The sequence below is a fragment of the Cavia porcellus genome, unplaced genomic scaffold (assembly GCF_034190915.1).
Source record: "Cavia porcellus strain 051 isolate PalLab524CR breed Dunkin Hartley unplaced genomic scaffold, mCavPor4.1 scaffold_27, whole genome shotgun sequence".
NCBI classification, from domain to species: Eukaryota; Metazoa; Chordata; class Mammalia; order Rodentia; family Caviidae; genus Cavia; species Cavia porcellus.
The window spans coordinates 25,460,931-25,486,267 of NW_026947510.1; the positions used below are offsets into that span (position 1 = coordinate 25,460,931).

Consider the following 25,337-nt stretch of genomic DNA (forward strand, 5'->3'; position numbering starts at 1 on the left):
GATCATGGTGAGGGCAAAGTTCTTGACCTCGGATCCTGCTGGCTTTTGTCCATGGGTGACTGACCAGCAAGGAAGTGTCCCTAGGCAAGGGCTGTGCTCACACAGGCAGGACTGTGTCCCCAGGGAAGCGGGTTCTCCTTTCCCCTTCCCAGCCCCTCACCTGGTATTGCTGTCCCTCCAAGTGGCTGTGGAGGCCAGAAAGGACAAGAGGCACCTCTCCTGCGGTCAGAGACAGAAAGGCCAAGTCAGGAGCACAGGTGGCCTGGGGAATCCAGGAGACATGAGGGATGATACCTCCTCCCTGTGGTTCTATCCATTGCTTCTCCATCTCCCACACTTCTTCCACAGACTCCCACAGGTCAGTGGTGAACTTCTGGGCTTGCAGGTAGGGGTGTTGGAGGTGATTCACACTCTGGGGTCTTCCCCGGCCATGGCAGTTGTGAGCCAGATGCTATTGGGGTAGTCTGTAAAGCAGAGGGGTGGGCATGGGTGCAGTACATCCATGAAGTGGCCATGCTGGTCACAGGGCCTGGGGCATGGTAGCCTTAGAGCCTAGTGCTCTAAGCTCTGCCTCAGCAGCAGAATCAGGGTGAGCATGGATGGTCACATGTCCCTGACCTGGGCCCTGCCTGCACACCAAGTGAGGGTGACAGCCCAGTGCAAGGGAAGGTGCCCAGGCCTGCCTGAGGGTCAGGAAGATGGCCTTCACCTTGGGACCCTCACCCACTGCCAGGATCTGAGTCCCAGAGCAGAACAGAGAGGGTGGGGCATCATCCCATCACTCAGGCAGTGCTGGACCACAGGCTGGGAGTTGTTCTCCCCTGAGTGTTCTCCCTGAGCTCTTGGGACACCCAGTGGTGCCTTCCTAGTGCCATCTGGACTTTGGCTCTTGTCATGGGAATCCCCTGGCTGAGCATCTCCTGCTGGATATGTTGGGGGTCTTGGCCCAGTGGGGCTGCAAGCCACTGTGGTGTGCTGGATATGTGTACCAGTCCATTTGCACCACAGCTTTCCTGCTGCCACATAGGAAGGGACTCCAGGGACACCAAGCCTTCTGATTTTTCGACTGAAGTACGAGATGTTTAAATGTTGATGTGAAGATTTAAATATGGGCTCAACCGTGCTCCAGGATTTGGGGTTGTGCCTGGGAACCTGGGACCCATGGCCAGTCACACTGTCAGCTGCTTGCTGTACTGAGGTGGGCACAGAGTGGAGGAAGATGCCTCAGGGCAGGGGACACAGGTACCCTCAGCACAGATTCACAATGGTTTTGGAAGAGCAAGATCTGTAGGCCGTACAAGGACTGCTGGAAGCTGTATGTCATCAAGTTCTTTTTCTGAGAGGTCTTAGTGACCTGAGGCACACTAAGTCTCAGCACTCCAAGGACTGCAGGGCACCCGGGAACCTCGATCAGGCCCAGAGGCCAGCAGTCTGGGCTCAGCTGATCTGGGCAGACACTACGCTGGGGACAGTGCTTCCTATCCATCTGAGTCTCAGTGTCATTCCAGCTGGCACCTCAGTCCCATGGTATAGCAAAGAGATGCTGCCATGGCTGTGCATGGCCCCCTTAGGGCCCTGTCAAGCAGGAAGTGCCTGTCCTCCTGGACGGGCAGTAAGGGCCCTTGCTCTTTAAAGAATTAACCCTGGAGAGAAGCCAGATCACGCACAGGCCCAGCATGAGCCTTCCCTGTGCTGGGGAACAGTTGCCATGCCTGCACCTGAGACCCTCACAGCCCTTAGTTTTGTTTGGAGGAGAGAACTCTCTGGTCCTCCTCTGGTCCAGGGGGCAGGGCTCATGTGAGCCAATCAGAACACACTGTCCCTAGGAGCCACAGCAATTGGCTGGGGGTTGAGAGCAGCAGGCCCCTTCTGAGAAGCTCACCAGGCTCAGGCACCCTACTGTCACTGCAGTGGTGCTGCCCTGAAACCTGCAGCCAACCTGCCAGATGGGGGGCCCTGCACTAGGGGACCCATCAGGAAGGCCTGGGCCTGCCTTGGGGAGCACCTTGGCTCTCAAAGGACACAGACCTACTGTTAGGAGACAGGGCAAAGGGGACTTGTGTACCCTGGTGCCTGAGAATGGAAGTGTGAAGGCAGAAGTAGGACGGAAGAGGACTGGAGGGGATCTGGATGTTTTGCTGGGGCACCAGGGATGGGGACAGAGATGGGGACATGCCTCAATCTGCCAGGCTAGTGGCGGTCACAGAGCAGGCAGCAGTCACAAGTAGCATGATGGAGACAGAGCTAGGAGAAATAGACCCTGGGTCGCAAGGCCAAGAGCAGGCTGTTGCAATGGTGTGGACGCCCACAGAGGCCACCCCAAGGGCTGAAAGCTGTGTCTCCACCACAAGCCTGACCCTTGTGGCTGTGGTCTCAGGGATGCCAGAGGTCAGTCCAGGGAACCACGAAGCAGAAAATGCTGGTCACTCATGAACTCAGCAGCCAGAAGTCTGGCTCCTAGAGCACGGGGAACTGGCTAGGGACACGTCAGGACACATGGAGGCTCCCCAGGGTGGGTGGTCAGTGGCCAGAAGGAGAAGCAGAGAGGTACTCACAAGCCAAGCCGGTGATACAGTGATCTGATCTGTGGCAAAACAGCACAGGGACCGATGTTAACGTCCACAATCACCTTGGGACATTGGGGATGTGCACAGCAATGCCCAGCCAGGGCGCCAGGTCCTCAGCTCCACCAGCCTGGATACCAGGGAGTGGCCAAGGTGTAAAGCTCACTGTAGTGCCCTGTCAGGGACAGGGGGCTCAGATCACTAAGGAAAGAGCCTAGATTTAGCAGAGTTGGGCCATCACTAAGGACCTGAGGGCCTCAAGTGCAACCCGAGCAAACAGCCAGGATTCCTCAAGCCTGCAGGCACTGCTTTGAGTGCCTGGGAGTCCCCCGCCAGCTCTGCCTGCCAGAGGCCAGAATGGTGGGCAGGCGGCCCCATGCCTGAGGGCCAAGCATGTATGGGCTTCTTCCCCACGATCAGCTTCTTCACCTTCTGGGGGCAGCTGGGACATGTGGTCCTCATTTGTCTTCCGCTCCTGCTGTTGGATTCGCTCATAGATCCCAATCAGTGTCTCCTGGGGAATGTCCTCACCATTGTCCACACCTGGGCAGGGACAGCAGCTGGGGATCTGGGTGGTTGGCATGTGAGTGGCAGTAGGTCCACTTGGCCACAGCCCTCAGGTCACCTCCGGTCTCCAGTTTCAAAACCAGATGAGAAGAGCAAGCCTTTCCTGGTTCCCACTGGAGCCACAGCCCATGCAGCCACGCAGCTACAGAGCAGCCCGTGTCATCCCCGCATCCCCCACCTGGAGCAGGCCCAGCACAAGCCACCCTGATCCTCAGGGGACAGAAAGAGGGCGTGCCACCTTCTCAGCTGTGCACAATAAGGGCACAATAAGCAACATCTCGATCCCCAACCTCAGCCCCAGTGCTTCCACAAGTGGGAAACTGAGGCTGGGACACAGGAGGCTGTGTGGCTAGGCCCTGAGTTTGGAACAGAGTCCTGGTTTTGTCCCTTCCCGCAAGGTTAGCCAAGGGCAAGCCCTTTCAGGAGATAGGCAGTGCATGGAGGCCGAGGAGAGGGAGAGCCTTGCTGGCAGGTGCAGAGTGTTTGGCAGGTGAATCTCCGCCCTGCTCCTCTGCCGTCTTCCTCCCACAGGATCTGAGCTCCTGGTGCCCGCACAGCCTTCCCAGGGCGTGCGCCCTCATTCCCACAGGATGCACTAGTGGTCTTGCCTCCCCCTCCTCTCTCCTGCAGCTCACTAGACAAAGGGCTGCAAGATGACTCACTATGGCTTCCACCTGTGTGGCTGACCTCACTGTCATGTCCACAAATGCAAGCAGACATGTGTAATGGACGCTCACTAGGAAACATGGCAGATGGTGGTGGCTGCAGTAGACCCCACAGCAACTCCTCCTTGCCACCTGAGGCTCTTCCCTCTGCCCACACGTGCCCTTCCTGCCTCCTTCATCTCCTCCCTACAGTTACACCCTGACAATTGAAAATGATATCATCAAGCAGCGCACTTGAGAAAGTGCCCGGAGCACTCAGCCTCCTTGAATGTGGTCTGCTTCTCTGCTGTGCAGCACTTACACTGGGGCCACCTTGTGTTGGCTCCCAGGCTAGCAGGCGGTGGCAGCACATGGCCTGCAGGCAGTCTCTGATCCTCCTCTTCACAGCCTTCCAGCCCCACCTCCTACTGCTGACAGGGGCTGGGGTGGTGCAGGAGCTGGAGTGGGAGCTCCTTGGACCAAGCTGGCAGGACACTCTGAAAGTAGCAGGACTAGGTGGGCACGACACACTGCAGATGGGAACTGGGGGACACGGAGCCTCTCCCACCATGATTCCCTGGGGGTTTCATCCCAGGGAGAAAAGTTCAGTGCAAGAAGCAGGCACACTGGCCACCACTTGGAGGGAGAGATGAGGGGTTTGGATCTGTGGAGAATGGTGGCACCTCCTCTATATCTGCAAGCTTTACCTTGAATATGAAACCCGCCCCCCTGGAGCAGGTGGGGCTGTAGCAGCAGGACAGTGGTCATTCAGTGATCATTTTCTTGAGACTTGCAGAGTCAGTGACCTTCCATGGGTTATACCCCATCCTGGCCATGATGCCTGAGACTGCAGTCTTTATACACTTGGGGAATATTCCCTTTAAAATGTTCTTTTATATAACAATGGCAGTTTTCAGGAACTGGGGGAAAAGAAAAGCACCCCTCCCACAGTCCTTGAAATCCAACACACTCATATTCTCCACTCAGCTTCCTTTGAGTTGCTTCTGCAACAAGGTCCTGGTGCCCAGGGTTTATGGAGCAGCTGCCATGCCGGGAGGCGGGACACTCTCTCAGGTAAAGCCTGCCCTGCAGCCGCCTCACCAGTGACCCTCTCAAGTGGCTGCCCTCCCCAACTGTCACCAAGCCCTTGGCTGCTGTGGGGGAGCTCCTCCAGTGTCAACTATGATCCCCAACATCCTCCTCCAGGGGAAGGGCTGGGTCTGCCTAAGAAGAAGCATCTGGCCATGGCACCTGGAGCACCCACCATGCTGAGCTGTGCCCACTCTCACCCTTCTTTTCTGCCCTGAAGTCTCCCCAGAGGACCCTGGCGCTGCCCAATGTGTTTTCTGTCCTGAGTCCTGTACCTGGTGCCCCTCATCCTGGATGCCTGGGGCTCTGCTCAACCTGGGGTGCCAGGATTCCTGAGCATGGAAGGAGAGCCCATTTTGTGCAGGAAAGGGCCATGTGCCAAGGCATTTGGAACTTGTTCCTGGAGGGTGCAGTGCCCTGCACAGGTCAGCTGACTCTGGGGGACTCTGTGGGCCTGAAAGACCCACTATCCCTCTGTCTTTGCTGACCAGGGAGGTGAGAGGTCAGCACTGGCTTTCTTTCTCCCATATTTCTGAGTAGAGGAGATGGTTCCTCATAGACTGCTGTTTCTCTCAAGTCTTACAATGAAACTGATGCTCCTGACAGATGATCACCATTTTGCTGTTTTTCATCCTCCCTGCACTTGTTTGAGCAGTGGGTGGTGGTAACTGTGTCTGGGAGTTAGGGCAGAGAAGTGATTTCTCTCAGGGCCCTATCAAGGTCACTTTCCTTTAGGATTATATTGATTTTGCTGTATAAAACAATGAATAATTAAAGGAGATAAAATTCAGTTATTGGAAACAAATATATCATTCCTCACCATGCACTACATGGTCATGAATCAAGAAAATGCAATGAGATGTTGTTCAATTTCAAAAAATACCATGAAAGCTGGGGATTTAGCTCAGCGGCATAGGTGCCTCACTGGGAAGCACGAGGTCAGGCATTCAATCCCCAGAACCAATTAAAAAAAAAATACTGTCAAAGTTAAATAAGGATCTGTTGGGAGCCTGCCGTATTACCCATGAGAATATAGCCACAAGATGGTGTCCGCCTACCGCCTCGCTGCTCCCCCGCCCATCGTGTGCCCAAGATGGCGCACACATCCTGCTTCCTGGTTCTTGCTCGGCTTACTGTCCTCGCCATATATGGTAATGATTGATTGCTTCCTTGTTGCCGCCCAATCGCCTGTCCCCACGTGTAATCCCATGATTGGATAACATTAGCTATATAAGCCCAAGTGTAGGAAGTGCCCCACGCACAACATGTAGGAAGCCGTCAAGGACGGACGTGTATTGAGGTTGTAGCCCAGTCAATAAAGGAGCCTGCAGAGACAAAGTGTTCGTGTGGCTCATTCTGCGGGACAGACGCGGCGCCGGACAAGGATCCATATCAACTGAAATCCTATCCAGCAGCAAGGAATACGTAGAGAATGAAATTTAAAAGTAATGTCACAATATGGAATTTGAATGGAGCTAGAGCAATCAGTATAAATTCATATTTATCTTAGTAAAAACTGGCATGAACACATATAAAATTATTTAAAGATGTGCACACAGAGGATTGTGAAAACACACACACATTCCTGTTAAGAGCCTAGAAGCAACTACTCCCAGGAACAGCGCACACCAAGATCTAGGTTTTCTTACATACTCACCAAGAACAATAAATGGGAGGACTCCTCTTTATTCGTCTGGAAGAGCCTGAACACTGCTCTTCTGTCCTACCAACATGGAACAAGCCAACAGGCCTGGGGTTGTAGCTCAGTGGCAGCAACTTGCCAGCATGCATTAGATCCTGGGTTCTGTCCCCATAACACCTAAACAAAAGCAAAAGCAAAAATAAAACAAAACAACTGAAATGAAGATCCACAAGTCTTGTCTCTGTCAGAAATCTGAAGACTTAAGGCAAACCGTTGCCTCCAAAACTGGACCTAGAGAGAACACAGAACTTCACAATGTGCTAGTGCATCAGCCTCCATGAAGCTGGTACTGGGATGCAGTCAGAGGACCGTGGAGATTCCCAGCAGACAAGGCTGAGCCTTAATGCCTGACTGTACAGAGGAAAGGATCCATAGACAAGGCAGAATAGAATAAGGGCCTCACTAGTCTCTCTGGCTAACTCTAAATAGAAAGAGTTAAAAAGCTGGCCTAGAGGAATTCCTTGGAAGCAGTTAAAAGAAACTGACATCAAAAGACTTGAAGAAGAGCTGACAGAGCACAAAGGGAGCCAGGGACTTCAAACCAAGGCAGCTGTCCCTCACAACCTCCCATGAGCTGCAAAGAAGGCAAAAGTGGGCATCTATCCTAAAACTCCTATGTAACATACAATGTTCTCACTTTAGGGTCACTACATGACTGCACTAGATACACACAAATCCCCTTGCCTAATTACTAGCTCCAGGAAGTCTGTCTGTGAGGCTCCTCCTAACCAATCCATCAGTCCCAGGCACAAGGCCTGCCAAGGACAAGCAGGCAGTGAGAACACAAAGCCTACCCAGGGGCATGCGCATAGGCACTGGAGCAGGGGCAGGGTGCTGTGACCTGGGGTCCACCTGTGAAGTCCGGAGAGCCAATCAGGAGGTGACCAGTTCCAGGTAGTGACCTGGGAGGGAGGGGCCTTCTCACTGATCAAGGGAAGCTGGGGACAAAGACCTGAGGAATCCATCTTGACGTCCCTTTCCCTTACCTCAAATGGTGCAGCTTTTTGGTTTCTGCTTTTTCTTCCTTACAAATGAATGGGCTTCCCTTTTAAACGTCATCTCTTTAATTCATTACTGAGTGTGCATCACAGCTGAATGAATTAATTCATTCATTCTTTAATTCATTGCTGAGTGTGCATCACAGCTGACTGCTTCCCGCCTGTTATACGCATGCCTCTGAGGCCTGGCCTGGGCCACAGCTGCCATGTCGCACTGGGCTGGGCTCAAGGCCAAGGCCTGGCTCAAGACCCAGCCAGGCGGACAAAGCCTTGGGGGTACCCAGGCCATCATCTGGAAGTCTCCACAGCTCAGAGGACAAGGATGCAGCATAAGTCTTCCCTTGAGTCCTCCCTGCACAAGTCTGATCAGCAATGTCTGATTTGGCAACTACTTCTGTGCAAGGGGCAAATGACATGTAATTTCCTCTTGATTTCCCTGTGGTATAGATGAAGAGCTGTCACCTGCATCTGGATCTAGCAGCACAGCTGGAAGTGTTCTCATTCATGCTGTTCTGGAGAGTTCCCGACAGAGACCAGAGCACAGTGGGGGCAGAGGGATGCCCCTTAGGTCAGGTTGCTGGTCCTCTCAGGTAAAATCAACCTCAGACTTCTAGTGTCAAGCAGGTTCTCAAAGTCTCCAAAAGATGCTGTCTGCCATCCACAGTGCCGGACTGCCCCACAGCTTTTCAGCCCTCTGCCAGCTCTCTCTGCTCCCAGTCTCCCCCATAGACTGACATGAAGCATGCAGGTACCACAGACACCCACTGGAAAAATAGAACATGAATTGTCCTGGCACCATGAGACCCTATAAACCTTATGGCCTGCACTGCTCAGTCTCTATCTAAGGAAACAAGAAGACAAACACCTCTTCTGTGTTCTTTCCATGCCCCCATGCCAGCTCTTCCTGTAAGTGGGAGTGAGGGGCAGTGTCCACTTGGTTGTGTATAAACTGCTGTATCCACTACCAGGACCTAGCCTGAGCTCTCTCCGGGCTAAAATGGCAGAAGTCCCAGCAGGGAGCAGGGCAGGAGAAGGAAGCTGAGCAGGTAACAGGAGGTTTCCGGACACTCCGTCTTACCTCTGCTGAGAGTTCTTCACATTTTGGTCAGGCACACAAGGAGCTCTTGGAATCTGAGCTGTCCTTGAGATTCCTTGCTGCCCTACCACAGTCTCTAGCCGGGCTGGGGCTGCTGTGACCTGTGGCTAGCCTGCAACATCCTCTGGAGTCACTGCAGAGAGGCATCCTCCTAGCACTCAGGATTTGGGTTGCAGCCTGACATCTGCTCTGACACAAGTACTCCAGGACACAGCTGCTTCCCTTACCCTCTAGCTGGTTTGTACCCTGATCCCAGCTCCCCTGATTTTCAAACCCCGTAAGCACTCGGCCCTTTGGGGCCACACTCCTGGCCTACAAGAATCAAAATAGATCAATGCTTCTTAAAGTGTGCTCTACAGAGCTCATGGCTCTCAGACAAGACACAGGGTGTCTCATGAATTAGGGGGAAAACGTAGGCAGGGTTTCACACCAGTTCCAAGTAGAACAGCTCAACTTAACACTTGACTTTAATATTTTCTTTCAAAAATATTAATGCTATCAAATGCTACCTATTTTGTCTCTCTATGTTGTTTTTCAGGTTCTCATTTGTCTTGTGTCTTCTTTATAGTGTTTGTATATCTACCTTTCCATGTAATTAGGTATGCGCGTCCTAATCTTTTTGTTCTGACCACCTGGTTGTCACTACAGTCACCAGCACAGTACTTACCAGGCCAAGAGCAGCCCTCAACAGGCACTGACTTTAGGCTGCTGCTGAATGCCAACACCTCCAAGATGCACTAGGTGGTTAGCACCATCAGTAGCAGTTTCCAGCAGTGTCCCTCAAGAGGGGAGGGCTGCAGGGGAAAGTAAGTAACATTTATAAGAGGGGCTTCATGAAGACACATGTACATGTACAATTTTTTCAGTACTGGGACTAAGCCAAGGACCTTGTGCATGGTACAGGTACTCTATCACTGAGTTACATCGCTCTCCTCAGTTATTTGTTTCTTTGAGACAAAGTCTTGTTATATACCTCAGGTTGCTTTGAACTCATGGTGATCCTCCTGCATCAGCCTGCCAAGCACTGGCAGTACAGGATGACAAGACAGGCATGCACCTGACTAGTGGCACATGTGACTCTTAAATCAACAAATGGAGCACACTTGCTACCTTATCTCACTTGATCTCCAGGGGACCAAACTGATTTCACATTTGACCAATCTTTGGGTAAAACACGCATAACCCAACAGGATATATTGGAAGCTTCCAGGCCCTAAATGTGGGACTAAGGGAACACAGTATGACACTCACTGGCTGAGTACTCGGAAATCTATAGGGCAGCTATAGAAGAAGGACAAGCCCCACTACTCTGGTCATAGGGCTCAAGATGGATGAAGACCCTCAGTCTCAACAATCAAGCCCACTGCCTGGGCCTCTTTCACCAGCCAGATTTGGGGCAGGGGAAGGAGGAGGCAGGAGATTGTGCTCCTCATAGCTAAAGCCACTTGATAATAGGCCCAAGATCTCTAGAGAAAAGAAGGTAGCATGAGACTCTCCCCAGACCATGCCTCCCAGCAGGGCCAGAGAGGACGGCCATTAGCATGGGCCTCAGCGGACAGTGGGGAAGAACAGGCTCCGGAGCACAGCACAATGGCAACAGTTAGAATGCAGCGGGGTGCAGAAGCTGTTTAACTGGGTGACCCCTGAGGTCGCTGCATCTGACTCCCATCCCTGGGTAAATATTGGAGCGGAGGGGAGGGGAGGGTGAGGGAGCCCCCCACACCCTGCCTCCAGTCACACACACCAGGACATTATTCACAGCTCTGACAGGCAGAGCGTCTGCTCTGCTAACCAAGAGGAAGTGGACAAAGTAGGCTGATCTGAAACTGACTAGGCCACTGAAGCAGAGCTCAGGGCTGGTGGGGGATGGAGCTGAGCAACACAGATGTGGGGCTTCCCCGACTCAGGGTCCAGCTGAAGCCGATCCTGTCACCCTCAAACCCCAAAGCACTGATGGGTGGAGCTTGTCTCAACTGCAGAGTGTAAACCAGAGAAAGGAGTGCACTTCCAGCTTTTGGGGCCTCACAACGAAGAACTTCCATATCTCGTCACTACCCATGTGCTGCACAGCAGAGATGGGAGCCTCGGCTACTCACCCCAAGAAAGTAGACCAACCACATGCCACTTGCTGGCCTTGGCTGACTCAATGAGGAAGGTCAAGAGCAAGAAAGTCAGGCATCACAAAAAGGGGTCAGGATTGGGGAGAGAAGAGTGTCTGAGCACAGGCTGCCCCCAGCCCACCAGGCACTGCTCTCCAGTCCTTCCCTAATGCACCCTGGCGCACCTCTGAAGTCAGAGTTGTCTGTAGTCATCACTGTTATTTATTAGTAATTATTTCCATGATGTTGCATTGCTGCCTATGAGAAAGAATCCAGAGAAAATGGCCTGTCCAGCTCTCAGGATTCTCTGGGCTGCCTGGCTTTCTTCCCCAAACCAACATCCTCCCAGGGTTTGGAAGAAACAGTCTGACAGCACTATCAAGTCTGAGTCATAGCACCCTTTAGCCAGGAACACTTAGAATTGCTCCTGCCCACTCCAACCTGCCCTTCCCAAAGCCCTACAAAGCTAAGTCCACACACCATTCAGGCATGGGCCACCAGGCGAGCTGACTCTTGAGTTCCCTGGACCTCAACTCCCAAGGCCCTTACTCTCTGACTTTCCTCGGTGGGGCGTTGGCAGTCTCCAGGGTGCCCTTAGGAACCTGGCAAATGAAACCTACTTCAGACCAAACTGTCATGGAGGAGCCACCCTTTGACACAGATGAGGTAAGGGAGAACATGACGGCAGGGCATCCTCTCTTCTGGAATCCACCGACCTCCACTCGAGAGCTCGGTGGCTCAGGTGCCAGAGCCCTGCCATCCCCACCTGCCCATACATCTGCAAGGAGTGACCCACGGAGCTGACCTGTCTTCCGCAAGCTGGAGCTGGACAGCATCTGTCTGCACAGGAGAACTAGTGGTTTGCTTTACTACAAGATAATGTCTGCATTAGCCTGGCTGGGGATTGGAGGACAGATTGGCAAGCACTGGAAAAATGGAGGTCACTCACCTTCCCCCAGCAGGCATGGAAAGTTGGAGAATAATTCTCTCCCCTCGCTGAGGCAATCAGACTCCAGGAGAGTGGGAGGGAAGCACCGACACCGAGAGAACCTTTCCCTGCCAAGCGGCAGCAGTGACCACCAACACCGCCTCTATCACTATGAGCAGAAAAGGAAGATAAAGCCCACCAGCCCTGGAGAAGCCTCGTCAAGGTGGCCAGGCCACTGCCACCTAACTTCCGCAGAACCCACCAAACAGAAGAGACTGGACAAGGACAAGATTTTCTCCAGGATCAGAGTCCAAAAGGCTGAAGACAGTGCCAGCTGCGTGCGCTGCAACACAAACTCCACAAAGGCAGGGTTTTCTCCTTTGCTCACTGCAGTGTCCTCAGAACCTTGACTAGTGGGAGTACACAGCACACAGTCAACACACCTTGGCTGGGAGAAGAAATAAATGAGCCACTGTGGCTCAAAGGCCACTTCCACAGACCTAGTGCCAGCCTCTTCCTACCACAGGACCTTAGACTTCCAGAACAGACAGGGAAGACCATAAGGCCAAAGACTGGAATCTGGTTTTACTGAAGGATGAGTTTTGGCAAGCTACAGCAGCCTAAGGAAGTCCCACCTCAAAATGAACATGCACATACTCATTCAACAAACATGTACTAGCAAGGAAGGTAGATGTTCCAACAACATACAAGCATAAAGGAAAATACAACATAGTGGAATATTGTGCTGAAATTTAAAGGCTAAACTACTGATACATACAGACACGTGGATTAATCTTCCATATATTATTTTGTCCAAAAGAAGTCAAACACAGAAGGGTATATCTTGTATGAGTTCATTTCTACGAAAGTCAGCAACAGGCAAAACTGTCCCTTCAACAGAACAAAACTTCTCTGAATGATGTCCTGGATCTTGAGCTAGGCAGTGGTAACAAAGGGATATCCTTAATTTATCACACTATACACTTCACATTTGTATGTTATATATACTCCCTCATACCTATTTCAGACCTCAAATATCAAAAACACTGAGGTTCACACAAAGAGTAAAAAGGACCCCAAAACTGATTTACAAAAACATCTCACTGGGCATGCTGGTGTACACCTGTCATCCCAGCCCTCAGCAGGCTGAGGCAGGGCGACTGCTGTGAGCTCAAGGCCAGAATGGGCTGCATGGCAAGATCTTGTCTCAAATACACACATACATACATAAATATGTCACACAAAGGAAAATACTTCCCAGGAGCACCAGGGATTTCTTCTTGGAGCTGGGAAGACAGACCCCTCTAGTTTCACACTCTAATGGCCAAGACCTGACAAAACTAAGATGTTCCAAGTACCAAGGAGTTCAGTCCAGGTCTTAAATCAGAGGGGTGGTACCTAGTTCGAGGCTCCACTGAAGCTCTGCTCCATGCCAGGGAAACGCCAGGGAGGTGGACATGGATCACACAGTCCATCCCAGCTGCTTCTGAGACTGAGTCTGGCTGTCAGATTCTGCCATGAAGCATAGAACCAGATTTCCAAGGACCTTGCTGAACAGCCACAGCATTCAATGGATTCACAGGATTCAATGTGTCTTCCTGACAAGCCAGACAGGGACTGGCTGAGCCAGCCCAAATCTAGGCTAAGGCAAGAGTCCCAGCACATCCAGCCACTCCAGCCAGCAGAGAGGAGGTGATGAGACCCTCACAGATGGCCCAGAGGAGCTCTGTCCATCAAAACCTGGGTGCCAGACTCTAAGCAGCAGTACTTGATGGGGAATCAAGCAGTAACAAACCATTTTGCCCCCAGCTCTGTCTCGGGCCTAAGAATGAGGTGATCACCACCTTAACACCTCACAGCCCGATGCATCACTGAGCAAACATCCTTATTGTAATTGATGCTTTAAAAGGGTAAACTTTCCCCTCCAGGTTTCCTATAGTTACCACAATGAGTTAAACTCTCCGCCCTCTAGCAGGAGTGAGGAGATGAAGTTGGGTTCCAGCCCACAAATGCTCACAAAGAGACTCTGCTGTCAAGGAGAGGCCAGACTTGTAGCTTTGCCTCTAGTGTTCCTCCAGGAACAAAGTCAAATAAAAGCTCAGAGGAAAGTCACAGTGTGAGAGTTTGTTGATCTAGAGTTTGTAGGAACAAAGACTGGGCAGCAGACTAGGGCAGCTGCTTCTGCCCTAGGGACTGTATATAAGGACATTCAAAATCTCTAGCCAAGACCCCAATCAGGAGCCCCTGTATTACCAATTCTAGGCCCCAGGACTCACAGCAGGGGCTTCCTGATGTTTTCCAGCAGACAGGCCCCAGCAGCATCTGGGCTCTCAGGCAAGGAGTGGGAACACCTTTCTCTCTGCCAAGCCTAAGAATTCTCAGCTGGGGGGCGGGGGCTGTCAGGTTAAGGACACTGCCACTGCATCTGAGCATGGCAGGCTGTGCTGCACTGGCTGCAGAGGCTCTTCCTTAATTAACAGTATCCCAGGCTCTGCAGGAAGCTTCACTCCACGAGGAATGGCCCTCTCTCAATAGAGACAAGCCTGCCATGAGGTGTTCAGGGTGAGGGCCAGGATTCATTTCCCTGTCTGTGGCTGGAGGATGGGAGGCAGGAAGATGCAGCCGGGAGAGATTTGTGTCCAGTGACTAGGGTTAGCTGCAGCTGAAACGTGACCCTGTCCACGCAAGCTGCCTTCTTGGGCTAATCCAATGTACCTCTGCTGATCAGAGGGCTCCAGGGAAACTGAAGGGAGGGCACAAGGTCTGGGTCCCACCCTCTCTGAGCTTAGACTATAGCTCTAAGAAACATCTACAATTCTTACACAACCTCCACAACATCCTCTCCTGCCAGCCTCCGGACTGTGTGAGCACTGGTAGCCTGGCTGACACTCATCTGACTCAATGGCCCCCAACTAAAGGACGGAGGCCCTGACCATGGCCTTCAGCTGGCTCCTCTGCCTTCTGTGGCAAGCAGCACCCCCACTCCCTACCTCAGAGAAAGTGTTCACAGACTGGCTTGCGCCTGCAGCTGCCACAGGGCACCTTAGATCCCAAGCCAGCCAAAGCAAGGGAAAAAGCAGTCTGGAGGCTATCATAAAAACATGCCCTCAGCATCACCTCACAGAGGGATCTCTGAGCTGTATTCCACCACCAGTGGAACACTCTTCCTGCCACTCTCCCTGCCACCATCTCACAGGGGTCACAGGAGACTGAGCAGGGAAACAGGGTCTTTCTGACAAAAAAGAAAATATGAGCCCTCAGCAGTCCGGGTTCTCATGGACTTGGCACAGGCCCAAGAAGGCTGCCGAGCAACCTGCTGGCCACTTGCAGATCTAGAAGCACTATGGGCCAGGCTGGCAGCAGACACAGCACACAGACCTACTCACTCCTTATGCAGAGGCTACCAAATCTGACTTTCCATTTTGCCTGTGAATGGGGGGAAAAAGCACACTTCAGTACCCCCTCCTTCCATTCTCACCCCCTTTGGATGCCCAGATCACTGACCACACTGGAGGGTGGGCCCTCCACTGTCTGTCAGCCAATCAAAAGGTTGCTTTGCAGGCAGGAGACAAGGAGAGGTCCACACTCACTGGATGTCAGCCATGCCTCTCCCTGGCTCCTGAGGAGGCAGAGGTGCATTCACATACCCTTCCTTTCCTACTCAGAAAGAGATGCGACTCAGTTCTGCTCTGTGAAGCCCTGTTTGGCAATGCGTCTAAATACTTGCAAACTGAATTAGTTCGGGAGGGGAGCAAAGTGTTTGCAGTGACAGATAAAAGTAAGGGGAAATGAGACGAGTCAGGACTGCAGGGAGTTCTCCCCCAGCCCCTTCCCCCACAGACCACTAATCAAAGTGATACAGCTCCGTACTGAGACTCCCTGGCACGTGGGCAAGGGGCACAGTTCCCATAGTGGTGAGATGTGGTGCCCCTGTGCTTTCAAATACATGTACGGGTTAGAGGTGTCCAAAGTGATGTTGACTGAAGGTTTCTTTAAGATAGATCTCAGATGGGCAACCTCAACTCATCCCACGCCACATCTCCTGGCCAGCCGTGCCCCTATCCCAAAATGAACATTAAAGTGGAGACCAGAAGCACCAGGCCAAAACTCAACAGCTTATGGTACCAGAGACCACCCTAGGCTCAGTGCCAACAAAGGAGAGGGAAAGGGCGTTCCTACAAGATTGCAAGCCCCAGACAATGAAGGACAGACACAGAGGGCTGGACAGCACCGTGGCTCAAACTGTGGTTCCTGAGTCAGACTGCCTAGGTTCAAATTCATACCTCACCACAAACACATTGTAAAATCTGCCTTGACAAATTATTTATTTGTTGGGGTCTAAGTTCCTCCATTTATTAAAGCAGTGTTAAAAGAGAAGGACTAAAAACACAAAAAGAACTAACAGAGTGTGTGTAAGGAGCACAGCAGGGCTCCTGACATGTCATACATGCTCAGTAAACACCATCTTTGTTCCTGACTTTCACAGTTCTACAGGAGTCCCAGCCTCTAGCTCTGGAGACACAATCTCTCACAGAAAGCACTTCACACTGTGCCCAGGACCAAGCTCCACCCTGCTGGTTTATGCCTTGGGCCATGTCACCCAGCCTCCATCGGTACTGGCGTCACAAACCCGAGAGGCTCCCTTACCTAAGAGCTCAGATCTCTAACTGCTCACATCAAGTTGAGCCCACAAAGCCCAAGGTCTCCCCTTCTGTCCATTTGCCCTGTAGACTGGCAACTAATGCTCCTGATAGTACCAGCAGTCTTGTCATTCTTCTGAGCAGGGATTCCACAGGGACATTCCACAGCTTCCCCACCCTTTATTCAGCAAACCTGGGGCTGGGGATTTAGCTCATTGGCAGAATGTACATCTGAGGCCATATGTGTCTGTTTCTAGCACCGAAACAAGCAGGTAAATAAGCAGCTGGACACTTTAAGCCTTGCCCCAGGATTGTAAGAGTGTGTAGAATTTGGTGAAAGAGGCAGGTAAGCGGAGACAGCCACAACACAGTTTTACTCATGGAAAGGTACATGGGCTCCAGGAGCACAGAGGGAGGCATTGGAGAAGGGGGTTAGGAAGCAGCCAGCTAGAGCCGCTAGCTAATGAGGTGTGGACAGGGCACACAGAGTGAGACTAGCAGGTAGGAGGGGGCCTTGAAAGTCTTAACAGCGGGGATGCGAGCTGAAGGCAAGAGAGAACCTGGCCAGGGCTTAAGCAGAAATGAGATGCACTTGGCTCCAGCTGGAAGAAAGGAGTAGAAACAGTGAGACTGGGATGAAAGGCTTCCGTTGTGATCCAAGAAAAATCCAGCAATCTTAACCAGGGTAGTCACTGTGGAAATGGAAAGAAGGGAATCAGTTCAAGAAATTCCTGGGAGGTACCATCAAGAGGATTTGAAAAGTCACCATCTGTGACTACAAAGGGATGATTCCCTGTTTTCTGACAGGACGGCAGAGAAGCCAGCATCAGTCATGATCGCAAGGAAAGCTGGAGGGATGAACAGCTCCTGGGAGAAAGGTGACAGCTGCAAGGGCCTCCTGAGGGCCATCCAGGTGAAGACACAGGGAAGGCATCAGGTAAGCAGGCTTGGAGTTCCGGTGGCAGATGGACTCGATCTCTCAAGTGGGACCTCTTCTGCCTTTCAGTTCTCACTTCTCACTTGGAGGAAAAGATTAGAAGACCCGAGCAGACAGAGGACAGTTAAAGCCTTGGCAAGAAATGAGACTACTCCAGAAGTGTGCGTGTATTGAATAAAAGGAAACGACACGAAGTCAGAGACGAAAGCAACAGTAGTTAAGAAACACCAACACTTTTAAAAGTAAGAGAGGAGGTAGCTGCAAAAGTGACAGCAAAGGAGAAGCCAGAGAATCAGAAGACACAAAATAAAGATAGGGACTATTTCCAGATGAAGTGGTCAGTGCTGCTGGATGATGACAAGAGGACCTGTCCTGACCTGCAGCCAGCATGTCTCGGGTCCATCTTTAAGCCAGCTCCCGCCACCCCGGGACTGCCCGTCCCAGTACTCTCCAGTCACGTGGTTCTAACACTGTGCCCTTCATTCCAGATTACCATTCCTGCCCTTCCACCATCCAGGCCACTTAACCACAGGCCCAAGGGAACCCTCAGCAGTCCCTGCTGAAGACACACTCCCTGTGCCAGCAGCAATCAGTGTGCTCTGGGCAAGTTCAATTCTATCTCCTGACCTGGAGACTGAAGTGCTCCAGGTCCACCCCTGCAGAGCACAGGCAGAGGGGTGTGATGTGCACTCCCCATCAGGGAGGCCTGAAGGAACTGAAGCTCAGTGCCAGGCAAGCACCTTCCTGTGGTAGGAGACCTTCCCGTTCCAAAACAAGGCAAAACTGGACTATGATGAAGATAGCTGGCCCACCTCTGAGCAGGCCCTGGCCTAGAGTATAGTGTTCTCCACCAGAGTGCAGTGCCTGCCTCTCCCAACTCATTCTCTGCGTCAGGTCTTGCCCTCTTGCTGGTCTCCCTCCTCTTAGACCCACAGTCCACCCTCGAAGCTTTTATCCTAACTTTTCAGCCAAGCTGTGCTGCTCAGCTGGGGAACTTTGATCTTCCAGCTACTGACTAAACCCAGAATTCCTCTTGTCACTCACCACCAGCTCCACCTCCCAGCATGCCAAGATGGGCAAGCAGAGAAAGACCACTACACCCCAGCAGAGCTTCAGCAAACACCAGGGGAGGTGAAGGAAAGGCAGGCCAGGTAGGAAAGGTGAGCTGATCAAAGGCCAAACCCAAGTCAAACAGTGTTTCTTTAAAATGCTTAAAGTGAAAAATTAAATCTGTTCTCACTACATTGACACCCACCTTAGCAGGATCTCTGGCTGTCACATCAAAGCCCTATAATCATGGAGTACCACCTCATCAGGATTAGACAGAAGACCAGAAGACGGGCACAAAATGATTTTGTCAGCGTGGGAGCATATTTCTTCCTCTAGTGGTGTTTCTGCTGCCGCCTCAGCTCCCATGGCTCAGAGCTGCAGTAATCAAGTCTTTTTGACAAAAGTGATGTGAGCCTGCTGGTGAGGGCAGGAGAGAGGGGGAAAGTAAGGGCAGCGAGAAGCAGCCATAGCTTCTAGAAACTAGAGTGTTACATGATAATGCGTGCTGAGTCCCTCACACTCCGTAAAACCGGGAACAAGTAAAACCTTGTCAATATAGAAGTAAGCCACATTCTAACAGCCGGTGTCAGTGCAACACTGCCTTGTCAGATTCATCTTCAGCTTCTGTCAGGCACACAAAAAAGTGATGGCTCTGGTGGCAGAAAGAGAGTCACCAGAACCCTGGTGAGAGGTTCCAGGGACACTGATAAGCTGTGCACTGTCACCACCACAACACTTAGGTTTCCCCTCTGGCGGTTTGTATTTGTCCCACTTTTCATTAAGAGCCTTCCCAGGAGTTATGCAGTCTTGCTCCTGAAAGGAAGCCGCAAAGCCCCCCTCCTCGCCCTGCCACCTGACAGCTGCTTTCCCCTCTAAGCCCTTCTCCAGAACTTGGCTTTGCTCACCCAAACCCAAACCACCTTTGACAAGAGCCCTTTCAGCTGTCCATCCTCGCCCTCCTCCACCCAGATGGTCTCCACACTCAAAGCATCTAAGCCTTGCACCTGCAGGTGTGGGTGAATGTGCTGCCCTACAGGGGCCCGAGGGGTCCCCAGCCTGACTTTGATTCCACGTGGAGTTCACTCACTGACTCTTTTTTCCAGCTGTTCCAGCGTTGGCCTCCAAGTATCCCGGTTAAACCACAAAGGCTTTTGAAGTGGTTGGGCTGGATGCCACAACTGCTGCGTATCAGTGTCACAAAGATGACAAAAAGGCACTGAGTGTATAAATCTGTCCTGGTGGTGTGGCAGCGTGCAGACAGGTGGCCCAGAGAGTAAAGCACAGGAGCCTGGAAGGCCGTACCTTGATTCTTTCAAAACCCCAAACAAACAGTTTTGGCTCCAGGAACTGGCTCGCCTTCCACCTCCCCAGGTGGCCAAAAGGGCAGGCAGCTAGAAATTCAGCCAGAGGTGCCCAGCCTGAGCTTCCTGTGGTCCTCTGCTCTCTGCATCTGACCTTGTCCGGCCCAGGAGAGTGATCGGCAACTCCAGGGCCACCAGCTGAGAATGTGATTCTGAGGTTTCCAGTGCCTTGGATCCAGCCAGGTCATGGAACCAGCAGTGACCACAGGACAGGAGGGGACAAAGCCTTGAGAGGAGCAGAGGGCAGGAAGGGAAGGGATGCTCACTGAGTGCCTGCTGAGTGCTGGGCATTTGCCCCATTATGAGGCCCAGAGATGAGTTCCGTGTACACACATGTTGAAAAGGCTAAAAGGTTTTAGTATCCTGAGTTCAGCATGTGTCAGCAGCACTGTGGAAACCCCAGGAAAGTTGGTCTCTGCTGACTAGGAGTCAGCGGTTGGGATGAGGGAGGGTAGTGGGAAGATCTGGGACCCAGCCTCGGGGTGCTGCCCAGCCTGGGAAGAGTTGCCTGGTCTCTCTGTCAGGTCTGCAGTGCTGACCTCGAGCAGCTGGGTCAGATGCATCCACAGGTTACAGAGCAGCAGGGAGTTCCCTGGGACAAGCTGCACCTAGAGCAGATGAGCATGGGAGGGTCTGTGTGACAGAGCCTGTGTGATAGGGGCCCCAGCCCCCTCAGCCAGCCTGATCCCTGGGACTGTTGTCCTAGGACCTTGTGGAAGTGGAGGTGCTGCAGCTCCAGGCAGTGAGGATCCAGGTCCCCATCACACACATGAGGACAGGCACTCAGGTGAGACAGGAGCTGTGGGCTCTGGAGGTCTTGGGCTCCCAACCCTGGCTTGGAATGAGCCACCAGGGTTTCTGGTGTGAGAGGTTTCTCCTCCCACTTCATCTGTGGAGCCGCTCTAATTGTCTGCCAGCCTGACTCAGGCCCTACTCCCCACCCCACATCAGGTGGGTGCCCACGAGGCTTCTCCTGAAGGCCTGGTGTTCATCCTTTTGAGTCTATTTTCAAACCCTTCCTAACCACTGCCCAAGGCCACCTTCCCATGCCAGGGGAGCACATGGCACAGATGGGCTGTGCTGCTGTTGGTCACTGCGGACAACCCAGAACCAAAAGGGATCCTTTCAGAATTGGGCCTCAGCACGCACCAAACCCATGACAGGATAGGGGTAGGGTGGGCCAGGGCTGGGCCTGCTGCTGATTGGGCTGTGGGGTGTTTTATCAGAAGTTTCCACACCTGCACCCTGCATAAAGCAGCGGGAGGCTTCCTGGGGGAGAGGGTATCCCCAGCTCCGGGCCCCCTAGTGGTTACCAGGCCTGGCTTCTCCCTTAGATGCCTGTCTATGTCACCGGGATCACCAACAGCCAGAGCCCATTCTCTTTTGGAAATGCTGTGCCTGGCCTGACCTTCCACTGGTCTATCACCAAGTGAGACTCTTGGACCTCTGAGGGCACTATCATGAGGTAAGCAGCCCATCAGGACCCCTCCGTCCTCTCTGCCAGGCCAGTGTCCTGAGGCCAGCAGCGTTCCTGCCACATTGTCTCACAGGACTCTGGTGCCTGGGCACCACTGGCACCTTTCTGCCTTCTCCCCTCACCAAGCACTGCAGGTGGCTGAGGAGGCCTAGGGAGTCTGGGTGGCACTGCCATAACAGAATACCTGAGCAGGGGCCCTGTGAAGACAAGGTTCTGAGCTCTATGTTGGAGACTCAGGAGGATGGCCCCAGCCTCAGGGTGCCTCAGCGGGTGGGCCCAGGTGGGAGCACGTGTGAGAGCAGGCATCACTGTTCCTCATGTTCCATCATGCAGGCAAAGATCCCTGCTGCTAGCCCTGTTCAGGGCTCCTGGCCCTTCAGGTTTCGAGCTGGAAGGCAGGCAAACCCTCTGTGTTTCACTTCACACTCTGTGAGGCTAGAAGCAGCCTATGGACAATAGGGCTGCCATCCTGGGAACAGGGCCAGCACAGGGACAGGATTTCCTAAAGGTGAACCAGAGTTTGCAGCACACAGGATAATCTCATTTTCTTCCCACTGGTGGGGCCACGGTGTTGTCCTCAGTACTAGGGACTTCCCAGATATTCCCATGGGACACTGGCCATGTGATTCATCTACAGATACCTCAAGACCGCAGACTCTGCCCCAGGCCCTCTGAGGGTGTCAGGATGCTACATGAGGGTAATCGTAGGGGCTTCCACATCCCTGTGCCTCAGGGAATGGCAGCATGCCATGCTGGGATGACAGCCGTGTGTGAAGCTGGGGGTGGGCAAGGGACAGAGGCCTCAGGACCTTGAAATCTGAGGCCAGCCTCCATCTGTCTGCCCCTTTGGGGGTACTGGCTGTTTCCTGAAACTATGTCTGATGTCTTCCCTAGGCATCCATCTGGCTCCAGTTCCAGTACAACTTTGCCATGGCTGTGCATGGCCTGGTAAAAGGCTGGACTGGGCTTTGGGTGGTGGTCAGGGCTCAGGAGCCCAGGGCTAGACAGTTGCATGGCCTTGCCAGAGAGCTGTCAGGTGAGATCCAAATCCAAGTTAAAAAAAAAAATGGGTCTAATAGCCAGGTGCGGAGGCACATGCCTGCAGTCCTAGCACTTGGGAGGCTAAGGCAAGAGGACCACTGCAAGTTCAAAGCCAGCCTGAACTACAAAGTGAGTTCAAGGCCAGCCTGAAGTGCACAGTGAAATCTTGTCTCAAAAACAAAAAACAGAGCCAGGGATAGGGCTCAGTGGTGTCATGCCTACCTGGCAATCACGAGGCCATGACTTTAAGTCCCAGTACCAAAAAAACCAAAAACACAATTTAAAAAACCAAGTCTAAATTCAAGAGAACGGCAGCTGTCTATGTCTATCGGCGATTGTCAAGGGTGGGCCCCTCTCCTCCTGGTTCCCAGCAGTCCTTCTGCTGGCCCCAAGCTCAGGCCTTGGGCAATGATGTAGAGGAGGACTCTCCTGCCCGGTCTGCTAGGGAGACTCAAGGAATTCAACCAAATGTGGGGAGCACAGGAGTGGACAGAAAGCACAGGTGCATGTGATGCTGGGAACTGAGAGATGGGCTGAAAGATCCAGGACCGGCGGGGCCAGCTGGCTAGCCAGGCAATAGGCGGAAGTGACTCACCACCTTCTAGAAATGGCATTGGTCTGCGCCTGTGTGCTGGGCTGTGCCTTGATGGCGAGAAGAAGCTCATGGTGCCCGACTTGTACCAGTCATGTGACAGTCTGCACTTATGTACCATACACTGGTGGGGCTTTGCTGGGGCCCCCGCAGCTCCCTCCATCCTGTCCTCCTCCAAGACCACGGCCCTGTAGGCCCTCTTTAAAGCAGAGGAGTTGTAAATTGGTTCCGAAAAGCAGTTTGAGCTCCTAGAACTTCTTTCTGCTCACGGGGCTCTGAAATCTCTGGTAACCCTTGGGTCACACTGTACTACGAAAGAAGAGAGCATCTGTGAAACATGGCAAGGAAGGAACAGTGGCTTTGAGTGCCCTGCTAAGAGGAAATAGACAGCTGGGAAAAGTGGCACAGCCTAAAATGCAGGCTACTGGGAGCCCGAAGCAGCGCAGTTGCAAGTTTGAGGCAAACTTGGGCAATTTAGCAAGACCCTGTCTCAAAATAAAAAGTAAAAGGACCAAGTTCCGTCCCCAGTAGAAGAAGGGAGGGCTGGAGGGAGGAGGGGGCTTATTATTTCTCCTCCTCTCCTCCTCCTTCTCCTCTCTTCTTCCTCCTTCTCTTCTTCCATCTCCTTCTCCTCTTCCTCCTCCTTACTCTTCTTCCTTTTCCTCTTCCTTCTCTTCTTCTGGTGGTGATGCTAGAGATGGAACCCAGGGCCTTGTGCATATCCCACTGAACTACCTCCAGCCAAAATAAACCGTTTCCAACATGAGCGACACCAAGCCAGGGCCAGAAAGGCAGATTTTCAAAGACAGAAACATGTATCTGCCAACTCTGGCCTGTCTGTGTGTGCCTGTGTGTGCTACACAGAGACATCTAAACAGACATGCACAGAGGCCAGAGGCTCACATTTATCCATGCAGACACAGGCACACACAGGCATGTGCATCCTCAGAGAGACACAGGGAAACAGTCCTGCATAGACACACACGTGCACAATCGCACATTGCTCCTGCTTAAGAATAAAACAGTCAATTCCAGGAGCTGTCTGAGAATGACAGCAGCCTCCAGTTTCTTCAGTCTCACCTGGGTCCCTGACTGCAGGACAGCAGGTGGAACTGGAGGAAATCAGGAAGTGGGGGAGCTGGTCCAGCCCCAGATGGGATCTGCTTGGCTCACTCCAGCCATTGAAACAACTAGGATTAGTTGCCAATATTTAAAAACAGGAAGATCCCATGTGAAAATCAGTGGACAGCATGCCTTGGACGTGTGGCATTATGCCCTGTGGCAGAATCATCCAGTGATAAGACAGAGCCTGCCCTTGGCAGAGCCCTGCACTGCTGTTTGCAACAGCCCCCCACTTCCCTTGTCTGCCTGACCACGAGGTTGTGTGTCACTTGCCATCTCCCATGGTGCTGGCGCTGTTGCCTTCCTGAGCTGGAAGGGAGGCAGCCTGCTCACGGCTGTGACTACTCTGCAGTCTGTGTCTAAGCCAAACGGGGTGAGGAGGGCAGGGAATGTAGCTCAGCAGCCAAACCTGAAAGGGCACATTCTACAGGTATTACAACTATTTGAAAAAAAAAAAAAAAAAAAAACCTCAGAAGCAGGGGAAAACTAATGTAAAATATCAGGAATATGATTATACAGAGAGAGGAGGAAACAGTAAGTAGAAAAAAGCTAACAAGAGGCTCTGGAGGACTGTTAATAATCTCCCTGTTTCTTGAGTTGGGCACTACTGACATAGGTGTGCTCACTTTGTGATGATTTGTGGTTTGGACACCTTTATGTGAACATGTCACATTTCAAAAAACTTATGCTTCAAATGTTCTGGCTGCATTATTAAAAGACTATATTTTTTCCCCACATAATGATCAGATGTAGTGGCACACACTTGAAATCTCAGCACTATGAAGATAAACAGGCATATGGTTTGCAAGAGTGTTAACTTTGTCTTTTTCTTCCTTAATTTCCTAACTGCATTTTTAGATTATGTAATTATTTTTCTTCTTTCCATACACAAACATACAAATTATTCTGCAATAAATTTCACCTAGTGGCTGATTAACTTAAAAAGAGAGTATTTTTTTAAAAAGTATTCAAAGGCAGACACCTAGGAAAACAAGACTGATAAAAAAAAACTGGTCAAAAAAATCAGCCAGGTGTGCTGGTGCACTCCTGAAACCCCAGCAGAAGGCAGAAGGATTGCCTCAAGTTTGAGGTCAGCCTGCGCTCCACATTCCACATGGATATAATGCCAACATTAAAGTGAAAGAGTAAAACAAGAGAGTACTTACTTCTCAAATTCTCTTTCAATCTTTTTGGCAAAGTATTACCAATGGAATATAAAACCTATTCAAGAAAATGGTGCTAAACAGGATTAAAAAATGAATTATTTTAAGGAGCCCATATTAATTTGCACACGTGTGTGTGTGTGTGTGTGTGTGTGTGTGTGTGTGTGTGTGTGGTGATGGTACTAGGCCTTTCTAATTTCTTAAAAATTTGATTACTGTAGAAGGGATTAAACTCTACATTAAACTGAGAACATCCCAGCCCTTTTA

At 51.9% G+C, this 25,337-nt stretch overlaps 1 protein-coding gene across 32 annotated transcripts in view; it reads right to left on the reverse strand.

Moving 5' to 3' along the window:
* Positions 1-25,337, reverse strand: part of LOC106026067 (sperm motility kinase 2B-like) — a 92,809-nt gene that overhangs the window by 32,463 nt on the left and 35,009 nt on the right. For 14 of the 32 annotated variants that reach the window (XM_063238066.1, XM_063238065.1, XM_063238063.1 and 11 more), the window contains exons 9-10: positions 9,328-9,454; positions 161-6,683 (exon numbers count right to left, since the gene is read on the reverse strand). The gene's annotated coding sequence lies outside the window, so the exon portion shown is untranslated. Of the gene's footprint in view, positions 1-160; positions 6,684-9,327; positions 9,455-18,519; positions 18,732-25,337 lie in introns of all 32 variants that reach the window. The other 18 variants (XM_063238089.1, XM_063238084.1, XM_063238082.1 and 15 more) reach the window with 13 other exon arrangements.